This window comes from Lemur catta, chromosome 14 (assembly GCF_020740605.2).
Source record: "Lemur catta isolate mLemCat1 chromosome 14, mLemCat1.pri, whole genome shotgun sequence".
In the NCBI taxonomy this organism is placed as follows: Eukaryota; Metazoa; Chordata; class Mammalia; order Primates; family Lemuridae; genus Lemur; species Lemur catta.
In genome coordinates, this window is record NC_059141.1 from 722,760 (window position 1) to 735,984 (window position 13,225).

Sequence of the window (13,225 nt, forward strand, 5' to 3'; positions counted from 1 at the left end):
CACACATCCCACAGGGGCTGGAATCCCAAATACACACAGAACACCTGTAACTCAATAATAAAAACAACTTGACAAAACATGGGCAAAAGATATGAACAGACACTCTGCAAAACGCAAACACACACACCGCCAGCGAGCACCTGGAAAGAGGCTGGCGCCGTAGATCCTCAGAGAGACGCCAGCTGGAACCACGACGGGCGGTCCCTGCACCGCCACAGGAATGGCTAAACTTGAAAAAAGCCAAAAGCATCAAACACGGGTAAGGACAAGGAACAACCAAATGTCACACGTCGTCAGTGGGACAGAAAACAGCATAATCACTTTGGAAAAGTTCTAGAGTCTCCGATAAAACTAAATGTACACATGCCTGTGACACGGCAAGGCCCCTCCTGGGTGGAACCGTCAGAGAGAAATGAAACGTGTCCACAACACACCGGGCACAAGAACGTTCACAGCTTCTTTGCTCACAGCAGCGAAGGCACGCGAGCAGCCCGGCATCGCTCCACAGCAGAACGGCCAACGCGCCGTGCTCTACTCACACGGAGGAGCATCGCTCAGCCGTAAGAAGGAGCAAACTTCTGGTGGGGACAACACGGGCCCAACTCACAAACAGCTGCCGAGACTGAGCCTTTCGGAGAGAGCTGCGGCCACAGGCAAAGCCACACAGCCTCTCGGGGCCTCCCGGGGTGACGTGCGAGTTCTATGTTTTGATGGTGGTTTGGGCTAAACAGGTGTACACGTTTGTCAAAACTCAGCAAACATACACTTAAGATCTGTACATTTCACTGTATGTAAATTTTATATCAAAAGGAAAAACTAAAAAAATACTAATCTCCAGCTAACGATATTTATACTGAAGCGCTGGGGGGCGTGTACTGATGTCAGCAGTTTACTTTGAAACACATCAGAAATGGGAACGGTCAGGGATGAACAGATGGGCAAACGTGCAAAACAAGCCTAGTGAATGTGAAGGAAGAGTCTCGGCGTTGGGTATACAAGCGTTAACTATAAAATTCTTTCAACCTTACTACACAATGAAATTTTCAATCAAATCTCAGAGACTAAGAATAAAAAATAAAAGGTTGACCTTGATGGTCTGGAAGGCCCTTTCTATGACTTTCCCCCTAGGGGCCAGTTCTGGGACCCGTGAGTTTTGCTTTTCTTCTTCTGAAACACAATCCACTGCGAGTCCCACAGAATCCTGCCCCCAACCCCCCAGACTCAGCCCCCGGGATCTTCCCAGCAGACAGTCCAGGGAACACACAACTCCAGGAGCTGCCGGCCAGTCCACAGCGTGGGGACAGCCCCAGGGACTCCGGCAGGCATCCACGCCACAGCCCACGCTGAGGAGCAGAGGGTGGGTGCCCGTGGTCACCCTGGGCAGCTTCCTGCCCACGTGGGAGTTCCAAGAACCAGGAGCCACAGAGTGACAGGCAGGGCTGTTAAGTGATCCCATTCAGACATGCTCACTGTCAGTCTCAGACGATGGTTAAAAATCTTAAAATTCAAGTCTGAAATAACTTAAGTCTAAAACTAGAGGGCCCGTGAAATAAATACTTGCTCCATCCTCCTGGTTCTCCCCTCCCTCACACTGCTAATCACCACGGAAGCCAGGCCCGGGCAGCGCCAGAGCGTCACACCGCCACCTCCAAGCCTGGCGGCGTCCCCAGCTGCAGGAGAAGGACAGGGCAGGACGCGTGGGGACGCCGGCCCCACAGCAGGGGCAAGGCCCGAGCCAGACCCAGGAACACCTGCAGACTCGGACAGCCTCTCCCTGGAGGATGGAGCTCGGCCTCCCGGCCTCCCGAGAGCACCAGCCCGCTCCCGCCTCACCTCCCCAGGAGCTCCCACTGCGGCCACAGCAGGTGCCCCGCTGCCCTGCGGGCCGGCTGGGAGGAGAGCAGAGGCAGCCTGCACACCCCCTCCACCAGCCCCGCCTGCCCTCGACCCACCAGGGAGCCAGTCTCCTCTCCCAAGTGCCCTGCCCCCTGGCACCCACCCACCCAACGATGGAGTCAGGGACCCCAAACCTCCTACCCCACAGTGTCCAGGGGCCCAGCAGTCCCCTGACAGCTTGGGGGAGCGGCCGTCACGACCGTGCACGGAGCTACTGCACGCGTGTGCCAGCAGGTGAGAGGGAGCAGGGGGGGCGGGGAGGCCCAGCAGCGCCCTGAGGAGCGCCAGGGTGGCGGGGGAACCGCTAAATGCCCACATGTCTTTTTCTTGTGGCCTACGAAGAGCAGGCACAGAACGTGCAGGAGGCAACTGCACGGGACCCCCAGCCTCCGGGTGCCCTTCCACAACCCAGAGCTTCCCTGGCGTCTGACTGCACAGTGTCGTCTGGCAGGGCTGAGGACCACCCACCCACCCACAGTACGATGCTCAGAGGGCTCCGCAGCCCACCCACCACAGGGTCGGCGAGCGCCGGGAGCCAGCTCAGAGCCCAGGGGCCACTCCGGGGCCTGGCTCACAGCCGCAGCCTGACTGGAGCTGACACCAGGTGCAGAGAGAGTGAGGAGCCGGGACAGCTGGCCGCTGGGGCAGACGGGAGGAGTAGGAATGAGCAGGTGTAGTGGGAGCCACCGCCTGGAAACAGACCTCTGCCCACCAGGGCCACGGCCCCAGGAAACAGCGCACACCCGCCTGGGCTCCTGCCAGCCGCCGCAGGGCCAGAACACAGAACACCTGAGCCACAGTCCTGGCCCCAAAACAGAGCAAACGACAACTCAGGAAGGAAGGGGTGTCCCTCCACTGCACGGAGACAGGAGAGGCCCACGCAGGCATGAGGCACGGGGGCGAGGGCACCAGCTCCCTCTCCCTTTCTCCCCGAAGTCAGGGCTGAGACACCCCTCCCCACCTGGCCGGGGTGGGCTACCCACCCTGAGACCACCTCTAAGCCATCCAACCAGCGTGGCCCGTGGCACCTTCACTGAGACACTGGGGCCAGGGTCTCCCTGTCTCTCTCTCCTCCCCCAGCCGGGAGACACGGTGAGTGTGCATAAAGTCTCTAAGGCTGCAGCCACGATGCAGCCGTGAGGACGGTCACCCCGAGTCCAGCAGACCAGGGCGAGACAGTTACAGGAGCCAGCAAATCCCATCACAACTTGAGCCTCCGCGTCAGGGGCTCTGCTGCCCCACCCAAAGCTGCCTTACTGGTCTAGAATGTGGTACCCAGGGTAGGTCGTTGCCGCAAAATCCCTGAAATACAGGAGAGGTGGGAAGGAGGGCAGTGGAGCCCAGGCTGGGACTGGCAGGAGGGACGCAGAAGGCTTGGGGTCACAGACCACCCGCCTGCCCAGGCCCAGCGCGGGGAAACAGGGCAGAGGCAGGCATGAGCCGCCACTTGAGGCCTTTGGCAGAGCCCTGCTAGGGAGAAGCCCATTCTGGCCGGGGCTAAAAGAGGAAGGAAGACGCCGTTTGCCAAGAGGCCTTCTCCCCTGCAAGCTGCCGTGCAGACGTGCTGAGCGCTGGTCACCAGGCTCAGAAAGCCTAAGCCTTTGACCCTCCTCGGAGAATTGACCACTTAAAGGGCTTGGAATCAAGCCCAGCACACAGGTGGGCGATCAAAGCCGTCTTGCTGAAGACTGAAGGCTCTACCCACCGCAGCACAGGCAGGCTGAGGGGCTCGGCAGGCCGAGATGGGCAGACAGCACTTCCTGACCACATACCCCGCCCGACAGAGGGACAGCGGTGTCGTGCTGCACACACGCTGCGCGTCAGCCCGAGAGCAGAGAGGACGTCTCGGGGCCCCTGGGCCACGCTCCGGGCCCAGGCAGGGCTCAGGGGCACGTGTGAAGGAGAAATGACGCCCCGTGGGCTGACAGTGAGAAGCAAATGGATATTAACAACCATAAAAGAACAACGGATATTAACAACTATTAAAATACACAACATGCCAGGCGGTTCTTGTGTTGTCTAAGCACAAGAACCGGGTGGGACAGGAGGGTGCGTGAGCACACGTTTCAGATCGCACGTGGCCCGGGGCAGGGCGTGGGCACACAGGCACCCGCCCGGCAGGGAGGGTGCCCGACTCCGGCCTTCGTGCAGACCACAGCACAACCGGGCTTCGTGCGCTGAGGCCATCGCCAGCCCCCCACGGGAAGACCAGCCCCTTCTAGCCGCAGCCAGCCAGAGCTGCCCCCGAGAGGGCCCAGCGCATGCTCCGCAGCACGCCGCCAGCTGCCAACGGAGCGGAGCCCCCGGCACTGCCCGCCAGCCCTGCCGAGGGCTTCCAGCCCCAGGGCCCTCCTAGCACCTTCCCCGCTGTCCTCAGCGAGAGTGCGTGTGCACACCTGGGCATGTGTGTGACTGCCCGCGTGTGCGTGTGTGCGAGCCTGCACACACATCCATAGACAGGCAGTGTGGCAGGATCTTACCCATCACCTTCACCCCACAGACAAAGCCGACACACAAAGTCCTACAACGGCGGCGTGCACAGGGCTCCGGAAACAACTCTCCGGGCACGCACTCTGCCGGCAGTCTCCGCGGGGATGGCGGGCGGGCAGGAGCCGTCAAACGTGCTCAGGTAATGCTTCCCCCAGGTCTGCTTCCCAGGAGACCCATAAATGTTTCGGAACATCCTTCACATGCAGAGCCAGGCCACCCAGACACATCCTGCTTGGGCTCGAGGACACGTGGTTTTCCGTCCTGTCCTGAGAACTGCGCAGACGGCCACGTTTCCCAGGGAGCAGGACACCCTCTGAGGACGTGGGGACCACAGCCTGGGGTGACCAAGCACCGACCCGGGCCCTGACTCCCCAGACCACGTGGACACAAGCTTGGGGTCACCCACACCCGACATCTATCCTCCTCCTCAAGAATGTGACGTGAGGGGCCGAGGCAGAGGCCGTGAGACCCCCTGCTCCGAGTGTGTGGGGGGCTCTGCTGCCCCCACAGGTGCAGGTGCCTGTTGTGGAGTGGGGGGTCCTCCCAGAGGGGACCTGTGTCTGCGTTCTCATCGACAGCCACTGTCAGGCTGAGGTTATGACACATTTTTTAAGAGACTAGAATCTAACAAATGCCCCAAAATTAAAACACAAAGTGCTAATGTTTAGAAAACATACGCTCTCTTAAATGGGTCTGGACATTTCTAGCAACACATTGGAACATGTGATGAGGACAGCCCAGGGACCCCACCCTGCCCCCACCCTGCCCCCACCCCCAGGCCCAGAGGGGCCCCCAGCTGCACCTGCCCCCGTGACCGGGGCGAGCGTCTACCCTCTGCAGAATCGGGGCCGTCGGCCCTGCCCAGCCCTTCTCCACGTCGAGGAGGCGGCTGCACAGCCAGGGCCAGCACTGGGCAGACTCCCTGGGAGCCCCTTCTGCCCGACAAGCTCTCACCCACCACTGACCCACGGCCGCCCGGCCCCCGCGCCTCCAGCCCAGCACCGGGCACCACCTGCGGTGCCCTCGAGGCCGGTCCGTGAGCCAGTGTGGCCCCTGGCCAGGAGCCCAGACGGCGTACCCGTGGTGGGGCCATTGCAGTGGGGCTTCCTCCTGCGCCGCTGTCCCCTCCCCTCCCTGTCACTCCCAGCCTCACTTCCTTCCTGGGATCATGTTCCCAAGTAAAATCCTCACCTGCCGGCCTCTCGCTCTGGCTGGACCTTCTCCACCAGAACCCAGCAGGCGGCCAGAGATAGGCTGCGTCCCGGGGCCCCGTGAGGCTCCACGCAGCCTGTCACCCACGCCACACAGCAGGTCACCACACCACGCAGCGTGTCACCCACGCCACGCAGCATGTCACCCACACCATGTGGCATGTCACCCATGCCACGCGGCATGTCACCACACCACGCAGCAGGTCACCACACCACGCAGCAGGTCACCCACACCACGCGGCATGTCACCACACCACGCGGCAGGTCACCATGCCATGCAGGTCACCCACGCCACGCAGCCTGTCACCCCCGCCACGCAGCGTGTCACCCCCGCCATGCAGGTCACCACACCACGCAGCAGGTCTCCCCCGCCACGCAGCATGTCACCCCCGCCACGCAGCATGTCACCACGCCACGCAGCAGGTCACCCACGCCACGCAGCAGGTCACCACGCCACGCAGGTCACCCACGCCACGCAGCCTGTCACCCCCGCCACACAGCATGTCACCACACCATGCTGGTCACCCACGCCATGCAGCATGTCACCCCGGCCACGCAGCATGTCACCACGCCATGCAGCAGGTCACCCACGCCACGCAGCAGGTCACCACGCCACGCAGGTCACCCATGCCACGCAGCCTGTCACCCCCGCCATGCAGCATGTCACCACACCATGCGGCATGTCACCCACACCACGCGGCATGTCACCCACACCACGCGGCATGTCACCCACGCCACGCGGCATGTCACCACACCACGCGGCATGTCACCACACCACGCGGCAGGTCACCCACGCCACGCAGCCTGTCACCCCACCACGCAGCCTGTCACCCCCGCCACGCAGCCTGTCACCCCCTCCATGCAGCAGGTCACCACACCACGCAGCACGTCACCCCACCACGCAGCATGTCACCCCACCACGCAGCATGTCACCCCACCACGCAGGTCACCCACGCCACGCAGCAGGTCACCCCACCACGCAGCAGGTCACCCCACCACGCAGCGTGTCACCACACCACGCAGCAGGTTACCCACGCCACGCAGCAGGTCACCCCACCACGCAACATGTCACCCCCGCCACGCAGCAGGTCACCCCACCACGCAGGTCACCCATGCCACACAGCATGTCACCCCACCACGCAGCGTGTCACCCACGCCACGCAGCATGTCACCACACCACGCAGCATGTCACCCCCGCCATGCAGCAGGTCACCACGCCACGCAGCAGGTCACCCACGCCACGCAGCATGTCACCCCCGCCACGCAGCAGGTCACCACGCCACACAGGTCACCCCCGCCACGCAGCCTGTCACCCCCGCCACGCAGCCTGTCACCCCTGCCACGCAGCCTGTCACCACTGCCACGCAGCAGGTCACCCACGCCACGCAGCATGTCACCCCCCGCCACGCAGCATGTCACCACGCCACGCAGCATGTCACCCATGCCACGCAGCAGGTCACCACGCCACGCAGGTCACCCCCGCCACGCAGCCTGTCACCCCCGCCACGCAGCATGTCACCACACCACGCAGCATGTCACCACACCACACAGCAGGTCACCCACGCCACGCAGCACGTCACCCCACCACGCAGCATGTCACCACACCACGCAGGTCACCCACGCCACGCAGCACGTCACCCCACCACACAGCAGGTCACCACACCATGCAGCAGGTCACCCACACCACGCAGCGTGTCACCACACCACGCAGCAGGTCACCCACGCCACGCAGCAGATCACCCCACCACACAACATGTCACCCACACCACGCAGCAGGTCACCCACACCACGCAGCAGGTCACCCATGCCACACAGCATGTCACCCCACCACGCAGCGTGTCACCCACGCCACGCAGCATGTCACCACACCACGCACTGCACGTGGAGGCCAACAGAGGCCAGGCGCCAGGGGAACGGGATGCCCACGCTCCCATGTGCAGAGCGCCACCCAGACCCCACTGCCTGCCACTGTGACACCACCCTGGCGCCCCCCAGAGCTGACGGACAGCTCCCCCAGAAGTCCAAGAGACTCGGAACCAAACCTGCCAAGCCGTGTCCTCCCCACCGCCCCAGGCTCCTTCCGCACCTGTGCCCACAGCCAGGCCGGCACCTAGATCACTCTCTGGAACGTGTCCCTCCCGAACTCACGCCGGGGCTTCACCCCCAGAGTGCCTGTATTTGGAGATGTGGCCACGAGGGGTATTTGAGGTTAAATGACATCATAAGGGTGGGGTCCTGATCCAAACGGGCCGCTGTCCCCGTAAGAGAAGGAGGGGGCCCAGAGCTCTCTCCACACGCACAGTGAGGGGCCACAGCGGCATCCACGCGAAGGTGGCCGTCCGCAAGCCAGGAAAAGAGCCTTCGGGGAAACCACCCTGCTGGCACCGTGACCCCAGGCTCAGTCTCCAGAGCTGCGAAAATGAAACGTCTGTGGTTCAAGCCCAGCTGGCGGCATCGGCTCCGGGGGCTGAGCTGATCCGCGCACGCGCTCACGGGCACCGTTAGAACCCGCCTGCTGCCCCTCGGCTCCGCGAAGAGCTCACCGGAGCCCCACCCTGACCCCCGTCTGGCCCCACAGGACAGACTGTCCACCTGCAGCCAGACGGTCCCCTCCCGGCCGAGCCAACCACAGGGCTGCTGCACTCACACCAGGGCACGTCCCCACCGCCATCCCCGACTCTGTGTGGGCCACCGTCCCACCGTCCTCTCCATGTCACAGCAATGGGCTCAGGGTCACTCGTGAGGCGCTCACCTCTGAAGTCTGCACAAAAGCAGACAGGAAGGGCCAGACGGAACCGAGCAGGATGATTCTGACGGCCCCGGGGAGACGTTCTCAAAACACCCCAAGTACCCGCACGAGCGCTGCCAGAAACCCACCAAGCCTCGCCGAGCGCACCACCCAGCCCGGCTCCTGGACGCCCTGCGTGTGCTCACACCTGCTCAGAGTGGCCGGTGGGGCCACTTACAAAGCGGGTTAAAAACAAAAAAAATTTGCAAACCGTATCTTCCCATCCCCGAAAACACACCAAGAACCCACAGGAGCCCCAGACACCCACGGTGGCTCCCAGCCGGGCTCCTGGTGTGACAGCCCAGCCCGCAGGGGCCAGTGTCATCCCAGAGCGACGATGGCAGGGGCACGTCTGCCCCCTTCTCTACTGCGTGGCCCGGGCACCCCCAGGGCCCATGCACAGCTCTCCCTGCACACTCCGGGGTCTCAAATGAGGGAAACGGCTTTTCACTGGACCCCCCAGTCGGAGCAAGCGTAACCCCCCAGCTGCTGCGTCCCCGACGCCAGGGGCCGCCCCCTCGCCACCCAGGCCGACCCACAGGCACACGCGGCAGGGGGTGGCGAGGCTCATGCCGGGCGTAGGCTGCACAGTATTAAAAACAGATGCGGAAACGTGAGGGCTGGTTCTTACGGACGCAATACTTTCTGTACGGGGATGATAACCTCCCAGGGGTTAAACAACTTTCTCCAACATTTCAATTTTAGAATCCTGGTTTTCTTCTTTCAATGCAAGTTCAATATTGAGCCTAATCTCAAAACAAATTTTAAGTGAGGCCAAATTGCTGACATTTAGAAACACACCCACAACTAAAATAACTCAAGAAATCCCAGTGTCAGAGCTGTTCAGCTGCCAGCTTCTGGGAGCCCCCACGGCAGAGCCGTGTCTCTCAAGGACACGAAGCCCACGTGCTGCTCCCCCGCCGGAGTCTGGCTGCTGCCTGAGCCACGTGGGTACACCAGAGAGAGAGGAGCCCGAGGAGCACAGAGGTGCCACCCGGAGCCAGGGACAGCGTCCAGGCGGCCACAAGCCGCCCCTGCCCACAACACTCAACGCCTCCCTGAGCCAGAAGCGCTGCTGCCGCCAACATCGACCCGCCGGCCGCTGAGCCCTGCCAGCCCGCCAGCCCACCTCCTCGGGCCCCTCCTGCTGTCTTCCCCTGGGCCTCGGCTCAAATGTCACTTCCTAGAGACACCACTTGCCACCTTCCCCGGGACAGCCCGGCGGCCACTAGCCGTGGGCTCCAGAGCGAGGGACTTGGGTGCTTTCGCAGCCACGGCCCATCCCCCAGCTCGGCGCCAGACGTGCACGGTCCCAGATTACCATGCGAGAAGCAAAGACCCGACGTGGAGGTACGTGGTGGGGAGCAGGCGCTCACGGATTTCGACTTAGATGCAAACAGAATAACGCGCCCAGGACCAGGCTGTCGGACCACCCGAGTCCTACTCTGAACTGCTGAGGAGCAGGACCAACCACAGGGTGTGGGACCGTGGGACACACGCCTGAAGGACCAAGACCTCCCGCCCGCATGCGGGTGCCGTGGGGCCTGGGCCCTGGCTTGGCCCTAGAGCTGTGCCCAGGAGCAGCGGCCCTGCCCGGGCCAGCCCTGCACCTCCTTCCCCGTCCCTCGGCTACTCCCGGGGCCAAACCCCTTGCCCACACCCGCCACCTGCCAGGGCCCCTCCAAGTTCTCCGGAGCCCAGCGCGGCGTCCTCACCCCGAGGGTCCAAGGGTTGGCCTGTAGCTCTCAGACCACACTGGGCTCACCCGTTTAGCGACACGACCAGCACTCTGGGGAAACAGAACAGAGCAGACCCAGCCCAGCGCGTCCTGGCCGCCTGGCAGGTCCTGCTCCGACACGAGGGTCCTGGGATTGCACCGGCGGGAGGACCCACGCCGGGCCGCGGCTCCCTTCCCAGCCCGAGCCTCGGCACAGCACCCGGCTCCCCGAGCCTGGGGTCCCGTCAGCACAGGCGGGACAGCAGCTGCTCGATTTCGACGGTCAAAGGAGGCGAGAACTATTTACTCAAAAAGAAAAACACTTAATGCTTAAAGTAATGAGCGCAAGTACGTGTTCCAAGACAATTTAGAATATTCTCATAAACATCTCGTTAGCTGCTTTCATGAAAAGGTAAATAATGACATCATTCGTGGGCAGTTCAGGGCCCCAGAGAGGGCGGCTGCAGGGCGGGAGGCGGACGGGAGTTTTGGGGGGGGATGTGGGGTACGGAGGACGACCTCCCAGCCTGGACCCCTCCCCGTGGCGAGGCTGGGGACCCAGGTGGCCTCCTCTCCCTCCTTCCCTCCAGGGCCAGGGCCCCCGCGGCCCCACACCAGAGGACCCGCTCGCAGGTGCTGCCGGCACCAAGTCCAGGCCTCATGCTGAGCCTCCGTCTCCCTGCAGACAGGAGCCGTGCTGTGACCCTCGGAAGCAGACAGGAGCGTGGCCCTGGGGGCGAGGGAGGGGGACGGCTCTGGCCTCTGGGGAGACCTATGACCCCAGACCGCCGTCCCAGCCACGGCGCCCTTGCCCGGCCTCATCTCGCAACCCGACCTGTGCCAAAGACGGTCTTCAGAGGCTGAGCACATGCAGGCAGAAGGGCAGGGTCGGGCCACGAGGGGCCACTGCGGGTTGGGTGGCACGGCAGTGCAGGGCACGGTGCAGGAGGATGAGGAGCCAGCAGCTCCACAGCCCACCAGAGCCGGGCACTAACGGGTCAGACAGGCCCCCCGGGCAAGCTCAAGCAGCAACCGCACGAGGAACAGAAAGCCACGGAGCAGATGGCATCACTGGGCCGCCAGGCGCACCACGACCACCCGGCCCAGCCGCACGCACCACGCAGGAGCTCCGGGACCGGGAGTGGGCAAAGCCGCCGGGAAGGCTGCTCTGAGCGCCGATGGGGCATCAGTGAGCAACTGTTTAAGTTCAGACTTGATTCCTCCTCGCCAATGTAAACACCGCTCACAGAATTTCAAATAAACGTATCCACGGGAAAAGTCAGGAAGTAAACGCGCTCCGACGCCGTGGCTTGGTGAGGGAGGTGGGGCGGCGCCTGCTCTCCCCGCTCCCGCTAGTTTCCAGAGGACTGTGAACGCGGTTAGGGTGGTTTGGTTACTATTTTGTGATTTTTGACCAGACGGACGGTGGCGTGTGGGCTCTGCCGGCGTGTGGGCTCCGCCTGTGCCTGGGCCGCACCCCTCTGCCAGCGCCCCGACCCGTGAGCGCGGGGGTAGCCGAGGCCCTGCCAGGTCCGCACCATGACCTGCGGCCCTTCCAGGGAGCACCTGTCATGTACAAAGGACCCACGACCTCCCTCAGGCCCAAACCAGGTGCCACAGGCAGGCGTTGAGGGGCCCTTCAGAGACGCGCACACGCCAGGCCAGCGGCGGAACACGCAGGCATTTCCATAAAGCACAAGACACCCCAACAGCTGGGCGAGGAGCCTGGAACCCCAGCTCTGCTGGGGTTTTAATCATCAACTTTGGGGCCCTAAAGTTAACATTAAAACTTCCTAATGTGCTTTTTTTTTTTTTTTTTTTGAGACAGAGTCTCGCTCCGTCACCCCAGGTAGAGTGTAACAGTGGCATCGCCGTAGCTCACAGCAACCTCCAACTCTTGGGCTCGAACGATCCTCTTGCCTCAGCCTCCCGAGTAGCTGGGACTACAGGTGTCGGCCACCACGCCCGGCTAGTTGTTTCTATTTCTGGTAGAGACGCGGTCTTGCTCTTGCTCAGGCTGGTCCCGAACCCCTCGGCTCAAGCGATCCTCCCGCCTCACCGAGGATCCAGAATCCCAGAGTGCTGGGATCCGAGGCGTGAGCCATCACACCCGGCCACCCAACGTGCTTTTAGGACTCCAGGAACAGAAATATCACCAGGCACCTTCTCTAGAGAAACTTCATCCCTTGCACCGTAGATCTAGGACCATTTCTTTTCCAGAGACACCCTGAATACCTAAGCCACTAGGGAAGGACCCCAGAAAGCACCGCCAGGCACGTTCACTGTCCCCCAGATGTCACCGCCCAGCCTTGGAGGCTCCTGACCACCAGTCACAGCCTCCCAGCTGCCTCTCGCCCCACGGCTTAGGGGACGGCCCCCCAGAGCTTTGGGAACTTCACAGAAGCCACCGCTCCAGACCCTTCAGAGGGAAAAACACTCTCCCTAAGGCCCTAGTTCATCCCCCCGTGCGAGGCTGCAGGAGATGCCAGTGAACAGAGACGAGCCCGCCTGGCAGAGCGCACAGCGATGCGTGTGCCACAACGACACGGCAGAGCCTCAGCATCTGCAAAAAGGAGCCGCCCGTGAAATAAACTCTCCCTGTGTTTCCTTAAAAAAGCACCTTTATTCCGATTCTGGAGAAGTCTTCACAGGTCAGCCACCCGTGGGGCGAGGGAGACACCCTGGCTCCCACAGACCCACCCAGGGGACACGGAGCCGGCTCCCCCAGCAAGAGCTTTCTCTGAATGTTGCCTGAGGTTTTAAAAGCTACAAAGAAAAGCCAGGACACGCACATGAGCCCCGGACATGACCAGAGAGCTAAGGAGCCGTGTCACACCCCTCCTGAGAGCCAGACACAAGCCCACCGAGAATGCTGGCACCCGTGGCTCCACGTGAAAAGCAGTCCGTGTGTGCCCTCAACCCCACCTTATAGCCAGAGCGGGGGTGACATCGCAGTACCAGCTCCCCCTACGCGGCCACCGCAGAAACTGCCATGGCTCTGCGGGAAAGGCCTGTGACCGCCAGGATTGCCTCTCTGCACGGAAGAATCTCAGGCCAGACCGCGGGCCGCTCCTGAGCCGCCACCCGCCCGACACCAAGGGAGCTCGCGGCTGAGGAAGAGAT

At 62.6% G+C, this 13,225-nt stretch overlaps 1 protein-coding gene across 1 annotated transcript in view; it reads right to left on the reverse strand.

Moving 5' to 3' along the window:
* Nucleotides 1–13,225, reverse strand: part of INPP5A (inositol polyphosphate-5-phosphatase A) — a 163,171-nt gene that overhangs the window by 130,912 nt on the left and 19,034 nt on the right. The window lies entirely within an intron of this gene.